The sequence below is a fragment of the Callorhinus ursinus genome, unplaced genomic scaffold (assembly GCF_003265705.2).
Source record: "Callorhinus ursinus isolate GAN/ISIS: 27379988/994484 unplaced genomic scaffold, GSC_fseal_2.0 scaffold4, whole genome shotgun sequence".
In the NCBI taxonomy this organism is placed as follows: Eukaryota; Metazoa; Chordata; class Mammalia; order Carnivora; family Otariidae; genus Callorhinus; species Callorhinus ursinus.
Window position 1 is genome coordinate 150435899 of NW_027397066.1, and position 22769 is coordinate 150458667.

The 22769-nt window shown below is 51.6% G+C and overlaps 1 protein-coding gene across 1 annotated transcript in view; it reads left to right on the top strand.

Annotated features, from left to right (window-relative positions):
* The first annotated feature begins 13178 nt into the window (after nucleotides 1–13178).
* FAM167A (family with sequence similarity 167 member A) overlaps nucleotides 13179–22769 on the top strand; it is a 43127-nt gene continuing 33536 nt past the window's right edge. Inside the window, exons 1-2 of the mRNA XM_025873751.2 lie at nucleotides 13179–13495; nucleotides 19885–19986. The gene's annotated coding sequence lies outside the window, so the exon portion shown is untranslated. The remainder of the gene's footprint in view (nucleotides 13496–19884; nucleotides 19987–22769) is intronic.

Genomic DNA, 22769 nt, shown 5'->3' on the forward strand with positions numbered 1-22769 from the left:
ATCTCATATTGGGCAAGGAGCAGATGCTCATTGGGCACCCCATCACTTTAGTATAACCTGGAAACAATGGAGCTTATTAGCTATAGAGTTGCTAAGATGTTTCTTTATCCCAGAGTTCACTGACTTAGCTGTATCGCCAGAAACCAGACCTATAACTTCCATGCCTGATGCAAGGATGAGAGCTGCCACGTGGGGTCTTTGGGACACCCCTTTACCAGGAGCCAGCAGCCTTTTTGTCTTCTAAAATTCTCTCAGGGAAAAGAGCCTTCCCCTGCCCCAGAAAGCTCCTCATACAGAGATCCTAAGGTCTCAGAGGGTACTGAACTGCTCAAAGCCAGGCTCTGACCTAAAACATCCCAACAACTTCATCAATAATACCTTTGGATTGGGGCATTGTTCTTTTGCCCCTACATGAACCCTCCCCCAACCCCGCCAAAAAGAGAGGGAAAAAATACCCTACCAGAGAAAAAGATGCCCAATGTCACTGATCTTCAGCAAAAGGTAGTCTGTAGCTGCTTTCCTACTTGTCAGCTAACTGGGCCTACGGGCCCAGGATGTAACAGGTGTGGATTTTGTGCTGAGAAGTGAGAACAGCCCCAGAGCCAGCTACGGAAGAAGTTTGGGGCCAGCACAGGGATGCCTGAGGCACTGGGAGAGGGGGCCAGTGAGAGGACATTTGAAAGGGGATGGAATGGGTGGGACATATGTAAAGAGCCCTAGAAACCCGCACCCACACTTCTGCTAGCCCTTCACCCTGTGCGAGCCCTTTGAATCTGCTCTGCATCTCTACACCACACTCTGAAATAGGGTGCTCGACTACCTTCAGCTTATCCCCCCTTGGGTGTCAACATGTCTATGACCAATCTCTCGATTTTCCCTTCCAGACCCACTTCTCCCATTCGATGAATCAGTACCATCACTGACTCTGTTACTCAATCTAAAATGCCTATTAGTCATCCTCTTGATCCCAACCAGCAAATCTTATGAGCACTGCCTCCAATGTGATCTAGAATCTGCCCATTTACCTTCACCCCCATGGCTATCACTCCAGTACAAAGCATCAGTGGCCCTCTCTGGCGCTTTTAACTCCCCTCTCCCCAGGATTCTCCTTTGAGCCACCATTTTATTTTCTTGATGGTACTTAGCAATAGCCCAGGTTGCCTTGTTCATTGGTTTATTTGGTTGCTACTGCATGTCGTCACTCACTAGAGTGTAGGTAAGCCCCACAAGAAGGGGTCTTACCTTCTCATCCATCACTATATCCATAGCCCTTTGAACAGTCCTTAGCACATTGAAGGTGCTTGGTCATGGTTATTGAATAATTGAAGGAATCCTCACCTGGGTCTTATCATCCCCATTTTACAGGGTTAAGAGAAGGAAAGATATCTGCTCGAGGCTGCAAGCTGGCAAGCAGTAACACCAGGACTGGACTCCAGGTCTCCTGACCCACAGTGCAGTCCTCTTTTCTCTCTAACACTTGGCTGCTTAGAAAACTCTTCCCAGACTTCCATTCCACAGTCCCACTAATGACTGGTTTGAGTTGAGAGCAGATGTTCCAGGAGCTTCAAACCCTGAAGGCTGAGCTTCCACAAATCAGACTTTCTCAGTAGTTTAAAGAGAGGTCAGCAACGTCTGCAGCTTGGCAACTCTTGGCCCTCCCAAATACCCCCCCCGGGGGCCCCCAGGCCTGCTGGGGTCCTGCTGCTGGTGAGTCATGGCTGAGTCAGTGGAAGCTGTTTCAGGGATGAGTGCCCAAGAGGGCCCTGGCCTCTCACAGGGCAGTAAGCAGAAGCTGAGACAAAGACAGGCAATTCAGTGGAACACAGACCAAGCCTTGGACGGGCCAGCTCTGGGGCTGAGGCTGGGGAGACTCAGTGGCTGCAGGGATTGGAATCTGGAAAATTCTCCCCATTGAGGTGGAAGAGGCCCCCACACAACTTTGGAAACTTCTGACTCACTGGGATCAGGTCCCAAATAGCTCCTACCTCTATCTGAATTACTTTAACTTTTCATTTATAGATCACCTTACTACTTTGTTCCAGAAGGGACTGCAATCTAACTAAAAAGATACACATCAACAGTACACTAAAATAAAACATTTTAAAAGTAGATGGGGGAAGAATTAGTCAAAAGAGTGAAAGTGTAGAAAAGTAAGGTGGAGCCAGGAATGAGGACAGTAGGCCCAAAGCCTACTATGAAGTCCTCCCCACTTGCTGAGGAGGGCCACACACTTGGCTCTGAGTCTTCTAGAACCCAGAGTGAAGAACACAGCACCACAACACAAGAATCACAATGTCCAAAAGAGAAAACCAAACCAGTGGCTCAAAGAAGCTCAGTTCTTCTGAGGCTGAGGTCACAAAAAAGTCCACCCAATGCTTCAAAGTTGTCTGAGTTATCTGGTGGGTCCTCTTGGGGTGAGTGGGGTACAGAACACTATATAATGTAGGACAAAACTCCTCAGTGCTCCTCACAAAAGCTCAGGGATGAGACTGTTTTCTGTTGTGCACCGTGGTTAGTTCAGGTCACACCAAAGGGTGGCAAAGCCTGAGGAAAACAAAACAGGCCGGGGAATCAACAGAAACCCATTTGAAGCCCATGTCAGCCATGAGACAGACCATGGACGACTCATGTTAACTCTCTGGGCTTCAATTCCTCATCTAAAAAAAAAGAGAAAATAATGACCCTCACAGAATTTCTGTGAGGATTAGCAAACTAATGTTGGCACTGTTATGGACTAAATGTTTGCATCCCCCCCTAAATTCATATGCTGAAATCCTAACCGACAATGTGACAGTATTAGTAGATGCGGCCTTTGGGAGGAGGGGCTTAGGCATGAGGGTGGAGCCCTCATGAATGGGTTTTGTGCCCTTATAAGAAGAAACATGAGAGAGATTATTTCTCTCTCCATCATGTGTGGACACCATGAGAAGGTGGTCATCTGCAAACCAGGCAGAGGACTCCCAACAGACACCAGATCTACTGCACTTTGTCCTTGAACTTCCCAGCCTCTAGAACTGTGAGAAGTAAATGTTTATTGTTAAACCATCCAATCTATGGTGTTCTGTTACAGTAGCCCAGAGTGACTGAGACAGATACCGGAATATAATAAAGCTATAATTAAAACAGTGTGACAATGATTGATTTGGGAGTAGACAACCTGATCCGTAGAACTGACTAGAATGATCTGTGTATATATGAACATAAACTATACTAAAATGTTGGCCTTTTAAACCAGTGGGTAAAGGATAAATGATTCAATAAATGGTGTTAGAGTATTTGGGCATCCAGGTAGGGGAAAAAAAATTATATGCTCAACCTCAGCGGTAACCAAAGAAATAAAACTAACAGCAAGATACCATTTTCTCAGAACACACACAAAAATGTCAGACCATACCAGGTGTTGGCTTGGTTAATGGGTAAATGGGTCCTACTGGTTGGGACGTAAATGGTTACATCCCTATATGGAGGAGAATCTGTGCGTAGACTAGCAAAAAGGAAAAGGCCTAGTCACCCACAATGTTACCCCCAGGGACCTATGTTGGAGCAGCACAGGTAGATGAGGATGATACTGCACTCTTGTGATGGGGAAAAATGGAAATATCCATCAAGAAGGGAGTGGATCCAGGTGGCTCAGATCCACGTGTATTATCACCAAACCCTACTGGGGAGGCAAAAGGCAAATTGCGGAACAATACCTACAGGATTATGCCATTGGGGAAAAAACAAACAAAATGAAACTGTGTGTGTGTGCTTTGTATACATATGTGTACAAAAGTAAAACCACGAATAAGGAAAATGTACCCCAAACTCATGGCAGTGGTTATTTCTGGAAGGAGGGGAGAGAAATAGTCCTGGAAAGAGGCAAGTGGCAGCAGCTGGTCAAAAGGGACTTAGCCTTACCTGTAATGTTCTAATTTTTTAAAAGAAAGAATTGACCTACTTATAACTAGTATACTTGTTAAGATAATATATACTATGGAAGAAATGTAGAAGCAAATATGCTGAAATATTGATAATAATTATGAGTAGTAGAAATACATACGATTGTTCTTTTCTTTTTGAAACTTTTGATTTCCTTGTTTCTAAAATTTCCCACATCTGCAAAGAAATAGGGCCAAAACTAAAACCGAAGGCCCCAAAACCTCTGTCCCTGGACTCCCCCAGGAACGGGGGTGTCTCTGTGGTGACCCAGCAGGTCGGGGTCTGGTAGAGCTGGGCCCAGAGTCAGCCGCAGGAAGACCCAGGCTGCCTTGGCCTTTGGACCTCGCTTCTCCCCTCGGGCCTCTCAAGAAGCGGATCACCCCAGTTTTGCTCTCACTGCACCGTCCAACCTAGCCTATTTCTTTCCCACCAACTTCCCTGGCCTCAGCCCTGGGCCCCACACTACGGCCCCAAACAGGGTCCCAAACACACAGGAGAGTTTCCGGCCTACACAGGGCCTAAAATCTGAGGGGGCCTAAATTCCCACTGCCTGGCTCAAGCCATCAGGAGGGACAACCATCACAGGAATAAATTCGAGGCCCAAAACACACCGGGGCCGCTTTCCCTTGCTCAGCCCCCTGCTTGGCTCAGGAACATCCAGATACCCAGGTGCAAATACCTCAGCTGCCTGGGCCTGGGGGCAAGGTGGGGCAAGCCGTGGAATTTTCCCGGGTGGTGACTCCTGAATGGAAAACGTTGCCAGGCGGATCTTACTCTTGAACTCAAGGCTGCAGGGGAAGGAAGTACTGGACCAGCTGCAGGACTAGAGAAGGGCCAGCTTCCCTTCACTTTGGGAAGTGACTCTCTCTAGCCTCAGCCTCTCCATCTGCAGAAAGGACATGGCAAAGTTTGCCTCTTGCTGATTTCCTGGAAAAGGAAATGAAGTAATCTACTACCTCCTTGTCGCTCCTTGGGAAGAGAAGCAATCACACAGGTCCCTTAATAACAGGGAAGAGACCCCTCCCTGTCTTTCCCTGAGTCAGAGTGGGTGAGGCTAGTGGTGGCCAGACCACATCTGAGATGAACTAAGGGAGTCCCAGCAAGCTCATTCCTAGGTGGGAGAGGACAAATGGCTTAGCCCTCCCACCACCCATCCCATCGCCAGCTGCCCATCTAGAACATTCCTGGCATCCCTGACTTAGCTCATTTCCCTCCCATTTCTTCTTTGTAGAGGAGATTAAGCACAAGGCTTTATAAGAATGCACACTCATTCATTCATTCATTCATTCATTCATTTGTTCATTTACACAAGCACCACTGATTAGGGGCCCACCAAGTGCCAGCCCAGTCCCAGGCCCTGGGAACAGAAGTAAGACACCATCCTTCACCTCACAGGGCTCGGGATCTATAGAAGATATGCACAAGAGACCCATGTCCTCAGGGTGAAGTCTTAGGGTAGCTGTTTGCCTCGGGTGACAGGGAAGCATAGATGAGGGGCACCAATTCCAGTTAGAGGGGTGGATCTTGGGGGAAGACAGAAGCAGAATTAACACATTTTAGAGAGAGACTGGAGAATCTATGTATTCTGGGATCTGCAAATAGGTGCACTGACCAGATTTATTTAAACAAACATCTCTATTCCCTTCTAACACTTAAGGTAGATCACACAAGTATAGATAGCCTAGAACCTCGTAATTTGCAGGTATGAGATATATTTGCGTGGGCACGTTTTATGTGAGCGGGTTTTAAAAATCTCATGGTTCTTCTGATGACAAGAAATCTTTTGTAAAGACATTGTTCAGAAGGACGATGATGTTTAAAGTTTGAGTCTTATTTTAAACTTGGCCTCTGACTACTTCCTTTTGGGCTCCATCTGATTTCTTTTAGCCACTGAGATTGCACAGGTCTGGGTCTTTTGGACAGCTGGACTTCAGGGTAAGAAGGGCCAGTGGGGGAGGGCGGGGTGGGGGGGTTTGAGAGGATTTTGTATAGTCGCTCTAAGCAGCTCTTCTCTCCCTACTGCCAACAAGTCATCCCCAACCCATTGGTAATATTCTAAGAGAACCCAACCTCTTCCCAGCGCCATGAGCCCCGACTTGCAAGGATGCAGGAATGGCCCATGTGGGGAAATTGGCTCTTAAAATGGAGGTCAGGTTCAAGGAGAACAGAGTGCGTCCTACAGAGAGAAGGCGTGGTGAGGCTGTCTTGAGGTGGGTGTATACTGTGGCTAAGGCTTAGCTGCATAACCCTTAGCCCTGGGCTGACTCAGCCCTTCCTATGACAGTTAGACCACCTGGGGCCTACATGGACCAAGACCTTCATCGGAGGGGCAGTGGGAAGAATCAGGAGGAAGTTATTGGTCCATTCTGGCTGTGTCGTGTTCACTTACAGAGGCTCCTGACTCCAGGAGACCAGGCCACTGAGGAAGAATGTACCCCACTGTCTTCGGTTTTTGGGGGTGCTCTAACAAAATACCACAAGGTGGGTGGCTGGTAAATGACAGAAATGCATTTCTCACAGTTTTGGAGGCTGGGAGTCCAAGATCAAGGCAGCAGTAGATTGGGTGTCTGGTGGGAGCCCACTTCCGGGGTCATGGCTGACTGTCTTCCCGTTGTGTCCTCACATGGGAGGAGGGGAGCGGGAGCTCTCAGGGGTCTCTTTATAAGGGCTCTAATCCCATTCATGAGGGCTCCACTCTTATGACTTAATTCCCTCCCAAGGCCCCACCTCCGAATACCATCACATTGCGGGGCAGGTTTCAACATATAAATTTTGCGGGGACACATGCAGACCGTAGCACCATTCTGAACACCTTCCTTTTCTTCCTTTCTCCTTCTTCTTCTTCTGCCCCCTTCCCTCCCTTTCTCCCTCTCCCTCTCTTTCTCTCCCTTTCCCCTCCCTCCCTCCATCCCCCTCTCTCCACCTTCGTTTCTCTGTCTCTCTCTTCCTCTCCCCTTCCTTCTTAGAGGCTTATGACATCATCACAAACAACCATTTTCAAGGAGGGCTGATTTGGTTTGCTGAACATTTTGAGCGGATCATGAAACATGAACCTGAAAGTGATTTCTCAGGGGGACCCCGCAGAAGTGATTTCTCTGCGCTCATCAATCTGTCATTTGCACCTTGGGTTCTCCCACCTTGCAGGGCAGTAAGCAAGCCCGTCTCTGTGTGCCTACCTCTATTCTCTTCTCTCTCTGTCTCCTGCCTGGTTCTCTCTGTGAACCAGGAACAGTCCTCATCATGACACGCCAGTCAGTAGAATGGCAGCCGACCCTGCCGATGTGGCTTGCTACATCCCCCACCAGAAAGTGCTCTGAGTCTGTGCCTGAAAACTGTGGCCCAGCCATGGGGTATGTTCGTCTGCCCGGAGCTCTGTCCTGTTTTCCTGATGTCAGATTCCAAACAGAGCTACCTCATGTCCGAAGAAGACAAACAAGGCAGCTAAGATATTCGGGAGGACGGCCAGCTTGATTGTTTAACATTTGCTCACGCTGTGCATTAGACTAGAAAGAGCTACAGGCACGCCTCATTTCAGACGGTACACCATCGAATATCAGTTGGCACAGAGACAACAGAGGAAACATCGTTTCTTGGGTGCGTACTCTGTGCCAAACATTTGTCAGGCATTTTATAGGTATTAATTCTAATCTTCACGATAACCCACGGTGGAAGATACTGGTACCCCCAAAGTGTAGATGAGAACCTAGGGTCCGAAGGGTTAAATATTGGCCCCAAGCAGTCCAACAGCAAATGACAGAGCCAGGACAAGACCCAGGGTCCCCGAAGCCTGAACTGTGCACCACAATATACTTTCTTTCCAACCTCACCGGTCAGGTTGGGGCGGGAGAGAAAGTGTGTATCCCACTTGCTTTCACACCTATGGGGAAGTCGGTTTGAGCTGATGTTTGGAAAGCAGATAAATATAAGGGGGTTTCTGGCCCCAGGTAGGGAGTTCTGTCCTCCGGATAGAATTCCTGGAAAGGGGCTGAATATGAAGGCCCCCGGATCAGATTCTCCTAGAATCCCTCCCCAGGGCTCTGTGACCGATGACCAGCACTCTGTTACCTTCCGTGAGCAGGTCTGGATCTGCCTGGAGAGCCCATGCGTATGGTCTAGGTTTTCTTGGTGACAGAATGATTAAGTCCAACTTCATGTCTGTGTGTGACAATGTCTCCTCCTGACACCCACCCCTGGCGTCTGGTACCATCAGACATTGGCTGGTGGAAATGAAAAGAATGAACTCATTAGCAATAGCTGTTGGCTTGGCCGCTGGGCTCAATGTTCAGTTTGTGAAGCAGCTGGGCATCCTTCTGCTCTCTTCCTGAAGGGGCAGAGCTCTTTGGCAGGCCCTAGATATCTTCGTTCCGCCTGTGGCTCTGTGACCACCTCATCACCCACCCAGCCCCCCAACCAGTTTAAAGCAGGGCAGAGAACAAGTAGGCTCTCCTTCAGGATATGTTCATGAGTGCCTCACCTGCGAGCTGTCATCCTAGCCTCTGTCTAGCTGGCTTGGACCCCTTGCCAGTCCAGACATGCGGTAGCTGCCAGACCCTCCCACTTTGCAGTTTCTGGCCCTGCCCCGTGACACAGCCCAGCATGACAGATGGGTGGGGAGTATCACGGAATGGTGGGTCAGAATATGCCAGAGCTTGAACTCCTCTTTTTGGTGAGAAGGAAACCATCCAAGGCAGGGCGGGAGGGGAGGGGGGTGTGAAGTGATTTGACAAATGTCTACGTGGTTACAGATCCAGAACTGGAGTCTGGATCCCCTGGTTCCTATCCAGAGCTCTTTCCATCATTCAAAGGAACCAGGCTTCTTGGGTGAGGTAATGCTTAGAAGAATCTAAAAGGCTCTCCCCTGCCCATCAGAGCTGCTTCACTGCCATATTAGTGGAATCATTTCGGGTTTCCTTCAAATGCTGTACATGCCCAGGAAGGCCTCTTTCTGGTCGTCACTAGGATGTGCCGGTGCTGGGCCTAGAAATACTCTCTGCAGCATCTTTTAGGTAATGATTCTCAGTCTGCCTGCCTCCAGACAGTTCCTCTTCACCATGCTACTTTCCCCATCACCCATCCTCACCCGGGAAATGCAGTGAGCCCCTCCCTGCCGTGGTCTAGACTTTTAGGGCCTCTCACCCCCAGTAAAATGGAAGCAATCTCTTTATTGGTCGCCTTGCTTCCTATCTGGTCCCCACATCCACTCAGCCTCTCTGAGATACAAAAGCCATGGCACGCTCCCTTCTTAACCCCTTGCCGTCAGGATCATGCCCAGAGGACTTATCTGGGCCCGTCATGCCCTCTCACAGTCTGCTCAAGTGCATTTCTGTCCTGCACACGATTCCCCCTCTTGCTGCACTGCACCTCACGTCTCCCCAAAACCTCTCCTAACCAGCTCCCACTCATCCTCATCTGGGCTTACAAGGTGTCCATCACCTCCCTGACTCCAGTTCTAAGGTCAAAGCTTTGTTAATTATCTTTCTACACTCATCAGCTACAGGTACCCTACCCCAATGCCTAGCACCCGGTGACACAGAGTGAGCCGCTCACAAACGCTCATTGAACTAACGAGTTCCCCATAAGAGGGGACACTGCCCACCCTCCTCCCATCTCCCTTCTGTGTCCAGTTTGAATTATCCCCTTCGGAGAGATAAGGGCAGAAAAGAGCCATTACTGTTGCTAGTGTCGATGCCAAATGACTGACACTTCCTGGATCCTCTTGACACCCTGGGCCCCCGGATGGGAAAGTCTCTCCTAAAGGCAGACAGCGGAAGCTGGTGGACTCTGGCCCAGGGCCGCAAGTCCTCATTGCTCCCGGGAGCAGGAGAGGGTGTGGCCGTACAATCCGGCCAAACAGAAATTTCTTCCTTCCTTCTCTCAGTCAGTGAATGGGGACCAAATCTGAATCACCCTGAGGGATCCGCAGGAGCCTTAGACGACAGAGTTTGCCCTTGAGTAGCTTAAATACGCCAGCAGGCCCAGGTGAGATGAATTTAGATAAAGCTTTGCCGTGAGGGAGGGCTGAGTCGTGCATCCTGCACATCCCCTTGGGAGGAAGGCGAGGCCTTACCATGGTCTGCCAGGTCCACAGGATCTGCCCCAGTACCTCCACCACGTCACCTCCCTGGTGTCAACTCCCACAGCTCTTGTCCCACCCCTCTCGGCACTGCTGGAAAGGAGAGGGCTCCGTAACCTGTAAAGTGCTGGGCTGATATCAGTGAAGCTGCCGTCAGCCGGCACATGCGCTCACGAAGGAGCTCCAGACACCGGGGCCAGCCATCTCATAGATCATCACGCCTTGCCCCAGGAAAGTCAAATCGGATAACCGGACCGCCCCAAAACGCAGCCCTAGAACGAGCATGCTGTCCTGACTCATTCTCGCAGGCTTGGCCCAGCGTTCCCTGGTCCACATGGGCAACTGCGGGGAAGAGCCCCCAGATGGCCTTGCCACTCTGGGCCCTGGGGATCCCCGACCCATCACTGGGCTCCAGCCTAGCCTCACAGCACCCCACGTAAGAGGCATAAAAGGCCGTAGAAAGCAGGAGACATCAGCTACCCTAAACACAGGGCCGTTTTTAGTTCATAGTAGTATTTCCTGATGTTGCTATTCACAAAAACTATTCATTGTAGAAAACACAGAAAAATTAATGCAAGTCTAGAGAAGAAATTTTAAATCCTGTTAGCCTACTACCCAGAGATATCCACAGCTCATATATGCATATATCCTCCTATCTTTTTTCTCCACATATAAAAAAACTAGACGTTAGAGAGAGAATGAGAGAGAGAGAGAGAGAGAGCACATGAGAGGGGGGAGGGGCAGAGGGAGAAGCAGACTCCCTGCTGAGCGGGGAGCCCGATGTGGGACTCGATCCCGGGACTCCAGGATCATGCCCTGAGCCGAAGGCAGTTGCTTAACCAACTGAGCCACCCAGGCGCCCCTGAAAATATTTGTATGGCTACATACTACCCTATGCTAGAGCTCTAAACATAACTCATTTGACCACTGTGTAGGGTTAGATATTAGGGTTGAGACTGTTCCAACAGAGACCTGGTTCCTCCTCTACTCCACCCTCCTCACTGACTCTCCTGGTCTTCATCACTGACTACCTTCCTGCCTAGGCATATGCCAGGCTGAATGGGAGGCACAGGGTAAGACCCCATCACTGCCCCGGACAGGCTGCCTGGCTACGTGAAGACAGAAGACGGTGCACTCATAAGAAAGCTAAACAGGAGTCCCATGCCAACTGAGGAGTTAGGAGGGTAAGACTGTAGAAAACGTTTCTAGATGCGGTGGGATGGCTCCACCAAGAAGACACTGGAGCACTTACCACACGCTGGGGCCAGAACACTGGACAGCAGTGGGCCAAATGCTACGTATTCAGCACAGGCCCGTGTGGCCAGGTACACCCAGCCAAAGAGAAGGCTGAGTCCCTGAGTCTAGACCAAGCCCTCTGCCTGCAAACATGGCTCCTGTCCTGTTCAGCTGACAGCCTCGGAGGGAGACAGATATTAATCAAATACTTCACAAATAAAGATAAAAATTACAACTGGGCCATGAAGGAGAGATAGGTAGGGCTCTGAGGACATATAACCTGGGGTTCCCTCAGAGGGCAGAAGTGTGGCCAGCCCCATGTGGAAGGAGCAGGTGAAGGACCCAGAAGAATGTCTGTCTGGAAAGCAGAGCAGCAATGCAAGGTGGAATCCAAGGAGAATCCAGAGCCAGACCACGCAGGCATGATGGGCCATGCTGGGTTTTAATCTTGGGAGGAACGGAGCTGTTGGAGGTCTTTAAGCAGGGAGAAGCCAAGGTTGGATTTCCATTTTGAAGAGTGTGCTCTGGCTGTGTTCGAGTCCTGGCTCAGGGGCGGGGGCAAAGAGTGGGTGCAGCACAGTCAGTAAGAGGCTGTGCTGGAGCTGGGGCAGGCTGACGGTGACTTGGACCAGGGTAGTGGCAAAGGACATGGGAAGAAGTGGAAGGATTGGATCGATATTTCTAGAATCAAGGTGGGGTTGATGATGGGACTTTTCAAAAAATCCGTTAAGTACACTTTTGAGCTAGAAACATTAACCTGCCAGCATGAAGAGGTGCTCACATTAGCAGGATGTCTCCTCAGGCAACTTCCCTTGGCAGACGTCCTAGTGAAGGCAGAAAGGAAGAAGTGGGACACCGCACAGATGGGGAGTTACGGTGAGGGACGGGGCACGGGACGCAGCACAAGGGGCTCAGCCCCTGAGTTGCCACAACCAGACCAGCCCACGAAACCCGGGCAAGTCACTGTACAGCCCCAAACCTCAGTGTGTACATCTGTTAGTTGGGAAAACAATGCCTGCCCTGCACCGCCCCATCCCATGTTGTTGTGAGGATGGTAGATTAGATCATTTTGAAGCATCCTGCCAACCTCAAGTGTCTTAAGAAAGGAACTTGGCCATGTCCCAAGCCACCCTAAGAATGAAGCCAACTGCCGGTAATCAGCCCTGGGGTCAGAGGTTCCAGGAGCTCTGGACCGGAGCCCTGGGTCTCCAGGCAGGACTGACCCTGAAGGCCAGGATGGGGCAGCCCTGGCTGGGTCCCGTATGCGTTGTAGGTGCCTGGAGCTGTAGGCTCCGGTGCAGCAGGAACTGGACCTTAGAATATAACCATCTCTAGTGGCTGACACAGCACAGAGAAGTACATGCCGTAAGGCACCCCGTGGTTTGTGGGGAAAACACATGCTCTGGGGCAGGCCCCTCTGGACTACTCCCAGCTGGTCTGGGAGACCGATCTGGAAGAACGTCTGTTTCTACTTAACCTCTGGTTTCTACGGAGCTGCTCTGAGCCTCAGTTTCTTCATCCGTAAGCTGGAAACGCCCACATCTGCCCTGCAGAGTCGCTGGGATAGTGTCTCATATATTAGGCACTCAGCAATGGGACGTGCTGCCGGGAGTTTGAACTCAGGCCGCCTGTGGATGGGTTGTAGGCTCTGGGCTTGCTCACGCGAGCTGCAAGGTCGTTCTTTTGCCCCCTCCACGCAGGCCAACTGCTGACAGTGGCAAAGCCACGTTGCCATGCTTGAGGGAAAAACTGCCTTGGTTTCAGGTTTAATAAAAAAAAAAAAAAGGGATATTTGGGTTTGGTTTCGTCTAGGGTTTGGCAAACGCGTGTGGTTTGCTTCTCCTTGCGGCTGGGCTGGGGCACCGGTTCAGGTCCTGGCGGGAAGGAGCAACTAGCGGGGCTTTAGGACCCGGCTGCGCGTCTGCTGGACCCCGCGGGTCCCGGGTCCCCGGAGCGGCGGGCGGAGAGGCTTGAATGAGACGCTGGCGGGGATCGGACTGAAACCGCTCGCGGCAGAAGAGCCCCGCGGTCTCCAGGCAACCGCCCCGACGCAACGAGGAAGGAAAAAAAAAAAAAAAAAAAAAAGTCCCTTAAAAAAAGAATAGTGCCGAGAATTCACGGGAGCAAAGAGAAAGGGAGGCAGAAGCCGGCTCAGCTCCCGAGGCCGGGGCCAGAGGCTGCGGCGGGCGCCGGGAGCCCGCGTACGGAGAAGGAGGCGGGGAGCTGGGTGACACCCTTGGAAAGGGCCTTGGCGCGCCAGGGAAGGTAGGTTCGCGACAGGGGCGGGGACGTTCCCAGGACTGGGGTCGGGGTCGGGGCTGGGCGCCCAGTTGAGGGTGGTGGGGCTGTGGCCTGAGGCATCCGGAGGGGAGGGGGCTCGGGGCCGCAGGTCCCCAGAGCAGGCACTGGCAGAGAACAGCCTGGTCGGGGCTGGGGAGCACCGATCCCACCCTGGAGTGGACACCCCTTAACCCTCCCGCAGGAGAACAGGGTTCTGCCTCACCGTCCCTGGGGGGGCTCACTTGTCTCATGGGGAGTGGGACAGCCTGCTGGACTCCATCTCCCACCTCCTCGCTGGCCCGTTCCACGGCTAAGATCTGGCTGGAGATTTGGGGTACACCGTCTGAGAGGGAGGAGCCCCACTCAGTCTCTCCAGGTCTACTCTCAGACTGCTTGTCATCTCTAAGGCCACCCTGTCCCCTCCAACCTACTTCAGGCACGGTGACATCAAGTTCCTGCCCCAAGGAAGCAATCCCTAACTCAGAAGAAGTAACCCAGGCCACTTGGGCCCTGGGTGTTCTGAAGGACTGAGGCCAGTGTGATCAGAGGGAACTGCGCAGCCCAAAGGGCCCCAGGGGAAGGAGCAGGTCAGCCTTGAGACTGCCCCCGGCCCGGGGAGGGGGGGTCACTAAGAAAAGGCAGGAAGGTCTATGGTCCTTGGCTAGGGCACAGGTGTCTCCCTCCACCAAGTCAGGTCGCATGTTCGGCTTTTAAAATAATCCCTTATTGTCTGTATCTGGTTTTCATTCTCTGTGGTGGGTGGTTCCTCCTGAGAAGGTCTGGAAGAGAGGCTGATTCTAGGTTGGTGGGCCACAACCTCCTCTTAAACCCACAGGCATGTTCTCCCAGATTAAGTTGCCATCCACTCCCAGACATTCCTGGTGAATCCCAGGTGGGATGAGCCAGGTCCCCATCAACAGGGGAATCCCCTAAGTGCCCAAGGGAGCCAGGGTCCCAAAGCAGCTTCCCTTCCGATGCCCCAGAGATGGTCCTTGCCGCCCGCCAGGCAAGGGATGGAGAAGGGAGAGTGCTGGGCAAAGTCCTGGAAGACGCGAGGCGGCCATGGCGCCTCTCCCCGACGGCGTCCGCTCGTTTCTGCTAGCATGTTTTTAAGAGGTTTGGCAAAGCAGCCCTGAGCTGTGCTTAGAGTGGATAGAGATGACAGCTCTTTTCTGAGTACATTTACTGAGCAGGCACTGCTTGAGAACCCTTCGCATCCACTGGTCATTTTATTCTCACCATGGACCTCGGAGGGGACACTGTATCTCCATTTTGCCGATGGGACTCCAAGAGACTCAGTAACTCTGTTCGGCTCAGGTGACTAGTGAAAAGAGCCTGAGAGTCAGCCTTAGGTGCCTGACTCCTAAGGCAGTGCTCTGAAAAGAAGGCTGCCGGGCGCCTGGGTGGCTCAGTTGGTTAAGCGGCTGCCTTCGGCTCAGGTCATGATCCTGGAGTCCCGGGATCGAGTCCCACATCGGGCTCCCCGCTCAGCGCGGAGTCTGCTTCTCCCTCTGACCCTCTCCCCTCTCATACTCTATCTCATTCTCTCTCTCAAATAAATAGATAAAATCTTTAAAAAAAAAAATGAAAGGAAGGCTGCTTTAGGAGATGAGAGGGGAGAGGCTCAGAGAGGGGGAAGAAACCATTTGCACCTGGAGAAACTGAGAGCTGTGTGGCAGGGCTCATCCTGTGTCCGGGGACCGCCCCTTACCATCCTGAGGGACCTTGTGGAGCCCAGAAATTCATTTCTTGCATCAGGAGCCTGAAAGGCTCGGCAGTGCAGCCTGGCTCACTTCATTGGTGCTTGCCTGAAGTGGAGAGAGGGGTTCTCCCTCACCCCCTTCTCCCCCCTGCCCACCCGAAGTCCCCCAACTTGTCACGCACTTGTTCCTGTCTTGCCTCCCAAATACACCCGTGGATTTCCACAACATGAATAGTCCCGCTTCCGTATCTACCAGCTTGGCCTCCCTCCAAAAAAGGACTCTGGCAGGGAAGTAAATTAAGGCAATGCCTAACTGTCTGCCGAGAGAGACCCACAGAGAGGGCTCTGTGGGTCTCTCTCTCTCTTCCCCCTCTCGCTCTCTCTTCCCCCTCTCGCCAAGGGGGAAGAAACTGCTTGTGAGGCTCCCCACACACTCAGGTGGTTTTTCTCTAGGTAAATTTGGCTAGTGGAAAACTCCTGTGCCCCCACACAAGCATCTGGAATTTTCAGACCCCTCTGGCCGCTATGCTCTAACTGACTCTTGGCTTAACAGGGGTGTTGAGCTACTTGGAAAGCTGGAAGAGGAATGATAAGCTGAACGGTTTGCTCCCTGGTTTATAGAACATGGTTGAGGGAGTTCTTACTAATTGGAAATCTCCTGGGATTAGCCTGGATGGCTCTCAATATGCAAATGTACCCTGGGATGTGGATTGGGGTGAGGAGAAAGGAAGGAAGGGGCAAATTCTGAAGCAGTGCTCAGGCCCACCTCGAAGGCACAGGGAGGGGCTACAGAGAGGGTGGGAGCAGGGAGGATGAGCCAGGAGGTTGGAAAGGGGTTTAGCCAGGAACTTGGCAATCAGCCTGTAGAGTTTGGGCTGCCCTAGAGGGTTGAGTTGCCAACATGAGTTTGGAAGGCTGCAAATGTCAGCTTCTCCATGGTCAGCACAGTTGCCCTGGTGTGTGAAAGCCCAGAGCCACCCCGCCACCCCCGTTTCTCTCTGGAGAAGTGTGGGAGAGAAAGGAAAGAAAGGGAGAAAGAAGGTGGGCAAGAGGAGAGGTTAGAGGCTTGCACTCCCCACACCATCTGCTTTCCTCCTGAATGCTCCCCAATCCTGCAACAGCACCCACCCAGGAAAAGCCTTTAGAGAAGGGAGCTCATAGGGCAGCTGCCCACCTCCCTGTGGCCACCGCTCCTAGAGGAAGGGCTCTCATCTCAAGGGGTAGAGGAGTAGCGAGCACTCCAGCATCAGGGGCCTCCTCACCCCAGGACCCCTGCCCAGCAGCCTCTGCAGAGCCCCAAGAAGGGGCCAGGGTTCAGCTTATCCGGGGTACAGCCTGAGCACCGTTTCTTCAAGACAATCTCTCCAATATGGCCAGAAATTACCCCCCCACACACACACACCCAGAATCTGATCTAATTGTGGGAGTAGTAATGGGTCCCAAGAAGACTTCCTCGTAGGGCTTGTCCCTTGAGACCTCGAAGGAAAGGCCCAGCTCAGAGCTGGTTTTCCGGGTACATAATGGGCCCAGACAGTGGCCTCCACTGTGGCCACAGTTTCGGGGCTTACTGAAGGCCGAGCAGCATTTCCTCATTCCAGGAAGCCAACAGAGCCTCTGAGCGTATGCCGGGCACTTAGGGCCCAGAGGCCAGGGAACTCTCAGGGTGATGAGTCCTGGGTCAGGATCCTTGCCTGGGAGGACTCTCGGAGCCCTGACTGTCCCCCTCCCCTCACCCCCATAAAGTGAAAAGTGACACTACGTCCTCAGTCCTTTGAGCACTGACACCGTTCGGTCATGATTCTAGGGTTTGGCTGGGTTGTTGTCCATTTATTTGCTGGAGGGCAACCACTGCAAACACTGAGGAAGGTGAAGGTGAACCTCGTTAGCAGGTTGGATGAAAGCAAGCCTCAGACCACATTCTGCCACATATGTAGACTTTTTTTTTAAAGATTTTATTTATTCATTTGAGAGAGAGAGAGCACAAGCAGGGGGAGAGGCAGAGGGAGAGGGAGACGCAGACCCCCACTGAGCTCCGAGCCTGACATGGGGCTTCATCCCAGGACCCAGGGATCATGACCTGAGCCGAAGGCAGACACTTAATCGACTGAGCCACCCTGGCGCCCCTATGTAGACATTTTTTGAACAACTATTTGCAGACAGGCCCAGCAGAATTTATACAGCTTGTTCTGTGGACTCGGTGAGGTCGCAGCCATCTGTCTCTCTAGGTGTCCTGACCACCCCTCCCCTGAGAGCTCACTAGATTCTTTCACCCTGCCTTTCCAGGTCAAGAATGCCTCAGGTAATTCTGGCCAACCCACATATCTTGAATACCTCTGTTTTCACCAAGGAGAATGCATTTCTAACACTTACTCTGTAAATTATCAAATGCCTGGTGTTGAGCAGAGAGAAAGACAACCAAAGCACCTGCCATAGCCCCCTCTGGAGCGCAGACCCTCTGCCTGAGGCTGCTGGCCAGAAGTGGGAGTCCCGATTTGAATGCACCCTTGTTGCAGCTAGCCTAATGAAACCACACAGAAGGGTTTTAAGATCAATCGTAGACATTGTATCACAGATAAGACAATGGTCTTGCCCTCAAGAAGTGTGCAGTCTGATCAGGGTTGCAGGTTAGAAAAGACCATTGGAGCAACCCAGAGTACTGAGCTGACAGGAAAGTGATGTTCTGAGCATTCTGGAGCATACAGACGTACATGAGCTAACTTGAACGGTTTGGCAGCCGTTCCGCCCTTTGATAGGCCAAGGAGAAGCCCAGCCAAGCGTTGTCATGGATGAGAGGGGATAGTCCTTCTAGAGGCGTGACTAAGAATTCACGTACACTCTGTCTCATTGGGACCTTCCAAAGCTTTGAGGTAGTATGAACCCCATTTCATGGATGAGGAACTTGAGGCCTAGAGGGTTAAATCAATTACCCAAGGTGGTAGAATTAGTAAGTGGTGGGACTGGGCTATCAACCCCTGTCCCCCAACACTCAGCCCTGCACCATCCCTAACCTGCTCTATCTCTTTCTTCTGCTGCTGATTCCTACCCTCAGCTACGCACAGCTCAAGTTGACATGAATGGGGAGAAAGGTCACACATCCCACTTTCTGTTCTGCCTGAACCAACTGTTCCCTCCAAACCCCAGTGTGGGCACAGTCCTACCCCTCGGGTTAGCTGCAGGCAGCGCTGGACATTGCTAGGCAGGCTGAGTTCAGGCTTGAACCACCCCCGCCCTCCATCCCCAGCTCCTGAGGACGGACAGGCCCTGCCCAAACACAGGGAAACTCTAAGGGCCCTTCAATCCCTGGAGAGGTCAGCACACCCAGACAGAGTATGAAAGTGAAGTGACTTGCCTAAGCACAGAGCACACCATGAAACTTCTTAGGAAGTCCTTGCTAAACCATTAGGCTTTGGAACTTGTAATGCAGAGCAAAATAGAAAGCCCATCATCAAAACAAATTCCCATTTGAGCTGGACTTCGTTGATTCTGCTTATTTGAAGTTGAAGCCAATTATCCTGTGGATTTGGATAGTTCTAGATCTGCCTTGTGTAGGGGCTGAGACACATCCTCGTTGGGAGACGCTTTGGTGGACCGAACCCCACAGGGGGACGATGTACACCCCAGCGCCCTTAGCTGTGAAATGGCACCCCGAGTTTCAGTCAGCTGTGAAGTGTTCCCTACTTTTACAGCCAGAACACCCGCTTGAACCGCGTTCTACTTTGATCTCTGCAAATTGCTTTAAAGGCCACTCTGTGTCCGCTTTCTACCCCGTAATCCCCAATGCCATGGCCTTTGGCCAGAAAAGTGCTGTGGTCACATGCAGCAGTGGGCTGGGGCGGCAACGGGCTGCCTGAGTCCCCTCCTGGGCGTCTCTGCCTCCTCTGGCTTTCCCTGGAGGAGGGCCCCTGCTTCAGACTCTGCATTTCCCATGGCCCCTTCCCCCCTTCCTCCCGCACCCCTCCTCCCTCACCGGACTTGAGGATTCTCAGGCACCTTTCTCCCTGCCTGTCAGAGCAGAGCAGCCCTTTCCCAGGGCCTCGCAGCCTTGGAGGGGACACTGTGGCCTTGACCCTGGGCGGCCCAGCAGCCCCCTCCCTGCAGCAGCCCTGCGCTTTCTCCTCTCCTTTCAGTGAGGCAGTAAATTAGATCTGCAGGGCCGAGGAGCCGGGGCCTCTCCCCGCAGCAACAGGGAGCACAACTCTTTCTTGGTGATTTTCTGAGCAACTTCTTTCACTGGGCAAAACGATAGGAAAGGTTTCCACGTTCCCAGCCCTGTGTGTGGCAGGAGGCCTGTGCGTCTGCACTGAGCACCCCAGAGCAGAGCCCATCAATTATTCAGCACGGGCCGAGCACTTTGAATGTGCAAAGGTCTGAACAAGGGTTTTTTATAGAATCTTGCCTCACAACATCCCAGTGGAATGAAGCAAGGTTTCCAGGTATTCTAGACAGTAAAAGCTCAACTTGGAGCCAGAAGAGGAATCCGAGCCCAGACAACCCCACTAATGGAGCTGTGTGACCCCAGGCGAGTCTCGAGACGTCTCTGGTATGCAGTTTGTCTGTGGTTGAAATCTCAGGAAGGCCTCTCCAGCCCAGATCATAGTGTATGGGGAAAAACTTGTGAACTTTTGTGTACAGGGTGATTTCGAAATCATTATGATATTTCTTGCTATTCCAGGTGTGGAAACAGAAGCTCTGAATGATAAGTGAAGGTAACAACCATTAGCAGTGGACGCTGGAAACCGAGCTTCACCGGGAGACACCCCCCGGGGCAGTGTGGGTAAGTGGGTTCCTCTGCCCCCCTACTCTCATGGGTGCAGCTCGGGGACATGGTGACCACCCACCGGCTGCTCTGGTCTAGACTCTGCGAGTGTCAAGGTGGAAGGAAGTGCAGAGGCCACTGCACCCACATTGCACATTTTGCAGGGGAGAAGCAGAAGCCCTGAGAGGGGAAGTAAGTCGCCTCGGTCGCTCGGGTTGGGACAGGGTCCCTGGAGCTGACTCTCAGGTGAGGGGCTCTTTTGTCTCCCACCCTGGGCTGGGTCTGCCGCAAATGGCTGTCTCATTCCCATCTACCAGCAGCAGGGCTGGGACCCTGGCTGGGAGGCTGTCTGGGGTTGCCTGGAGCAGGAAAGTCCAGGGGAGTAAGGAACTCAGCCCACTGAGCCTCCCTGCACCTCCCAGGATCCCAGACTGGGCCTCACCTCCAACAGCTCATCCCCCCACGTCGGCAGTCTCAGGTCTGGGCATCCCAGCTGCCCCTGGGACGGGCCTGGGAGCCACCAGGCCCCCAACAGCAACACCATGGTCAAAAGAAATGAGCTCTGTCTCCCATGCCAGGCGCATCACTCACATTCCAGGAAGGCATGTGACTTGTCCAGGAGGGTATCACAGTCAGGAACGGCAGAACTGTCCTGAGTAAGGCTCGGGTCCCCTCACTTGCCAGGCCCTGCCCTGGAAGGCGGGCTCTAGCCCATGAGAGAGACCCTCATGCTGCAGCAGTTTGGCTTCCCAGTGTCAAGGGGTGGCGGTGGGGGGCGGGGGGGGGCACTTGAGTCTAGCTGCTTGGGTCTCATCCTCCTCGACTGCCCAGATCAGTTTAATACGAAAATGAAGCATTGCCGTAAGACTATTTAAATGGCATTATTTGCCCCTGGGATTCCTAAGAACCTGGGCTTTAAAACACTGAAATACTCTAAAGCGTGTGTCCTGTTATTTTCTACAAATGAAGCTATTTGGGGGCATGGTCACAATGGTGGAGTTGGGAAAACTTGGGCTCAAATGGTGGTTTCTTCACTCACCTGTATATGACCTGTCAGGCAGGGAGAATACAATTCGTATCTCAGGGCCATTTCGAGGGTTCAACTAGACGTTTGCACTGTGCTTGGCCCACGGTAGCCACTAGAAAATGCTTCTCTTCCCCTCTTCCTCTTGATTCTAGGATTTTGTATTTTTATTCCTGTATTCAATCAGAGGAAATGGCCATTTATATATGTCTTTTATTTTTACCGAAAATATGTGTTGAAATTGAACTGGTGATGTACTCAGTCAGAGAGGAAATGGCCATTTATATATATTCCTTTATTTATACCAAAAATATGTGTTAAAATTGAACTGGTGTTACCAAACAAGTAGCTATAAGAAGTATGGGGAAGAATTGGAATCAGACTGTTCCTAGACAGATCCCACAGTTAGTACAGGGAGGTGACTTGGGCCCCTCTTGATGACAGGGGACAGAAGTCCAGCTTAAATTAGTCCAAGCAAAGGAGAGAATGTATTAGTGCATAGAAGTGGGGAGTTTCTGTCTTTGGGCACTGTTGGATCCAATGGCTCTGAATATGTTGACCTTCTCTATCTCTGCCTCTCTTTTGGTTCTCCTTCCTAAAGGCTTATTCCTTCTCAATGTAAATGAGTTTTCTCCATGAGGCTGAGAAAGATGCATCCTGGAAATTCCAGGCTGAAAAGCTACCTTGTTTCTTCAGATGCCTATATTTAAATCCCATGAAAATATTCAGACTGGACTTGCCTGGCCGGGCACACATCCACTGGACCAGTTACTCTAGGCAGAGTAAGGGCTAAAACAAATGTTTAAGTCTGGGTCACGTGAACATCCCTGGGGGTGGGGGTGATGGGCAGGGAGCTAGGACTCACAGTCCCTTCTGAACACTGAAATGACACTGGGATAGGCCTCACAGAAGGGATGCTGAAGATATCTGTCCACCTAACGGGTACATCACAAATGTAACTAACTAATGTGATCCAAGGAGAGAAGTGGCCAATACCTAGACTAGTTGGTGCAGAAAAGCCCTAAAAAAAATTTGTTAGGGGAAGAAGCAATCGGTTCTATTTGGAAAGAACACAGAAGGCTGTAGAATGAGGTGGTGTTTGAAGTATGCTCCAAGATTTGGTCATATTCAAACATGAGGTTATGGAGGAAGGATAAAACATCAAGTTGAGGCCAGCCCCCCCAAGCCACCCCACTTCCCAGCTCAGACTCATTCTGACCTTGAAAGTCTTACCTATGAACTTGCAGGAGGTCTGCTGGGCAGATTCAGAGGTAGAACTACTCCAGCTGGAATGTGTTCACTAATTCACGGCATTGCCATGTCAGCATTTCTTGAGCATCTACTGTTTGTAGAGCCTTGTGTTCGGGACGCAAGAGAAAGCAATGCTCTTCCTATTGAGGAGCTAGACGTCTGGTCAGGGAGGCAGAACACTCCCTGAGGAGTGTCGAACAGGCAAATGTGTGGTGAGCATGATGGAGGCCAGTCCCGGGGGGGAATTCAAAGAATGACCTGGCGGGCGAGGCATCCTTGAGGCCTTTTGAGTGGAAGCAACCCCTTAGCTGAGCTTGAAAGCAGAGCTTTAGTCTTTGTAAGGAGCAGGGAGGTCCCAGACAGGCCATTCATCCATTCAACAAGGTTACTGAGAACCTACTGTGTTCTGAGTGCTAGGGTCACAGGAATGAGCAAGAGAACATCACTGCCCTCGCGGAGCTTACGTTCTAGGGGGTGAAACACACCATAAACAAGTAAACAAATAACATATAATATCATAGTTGTA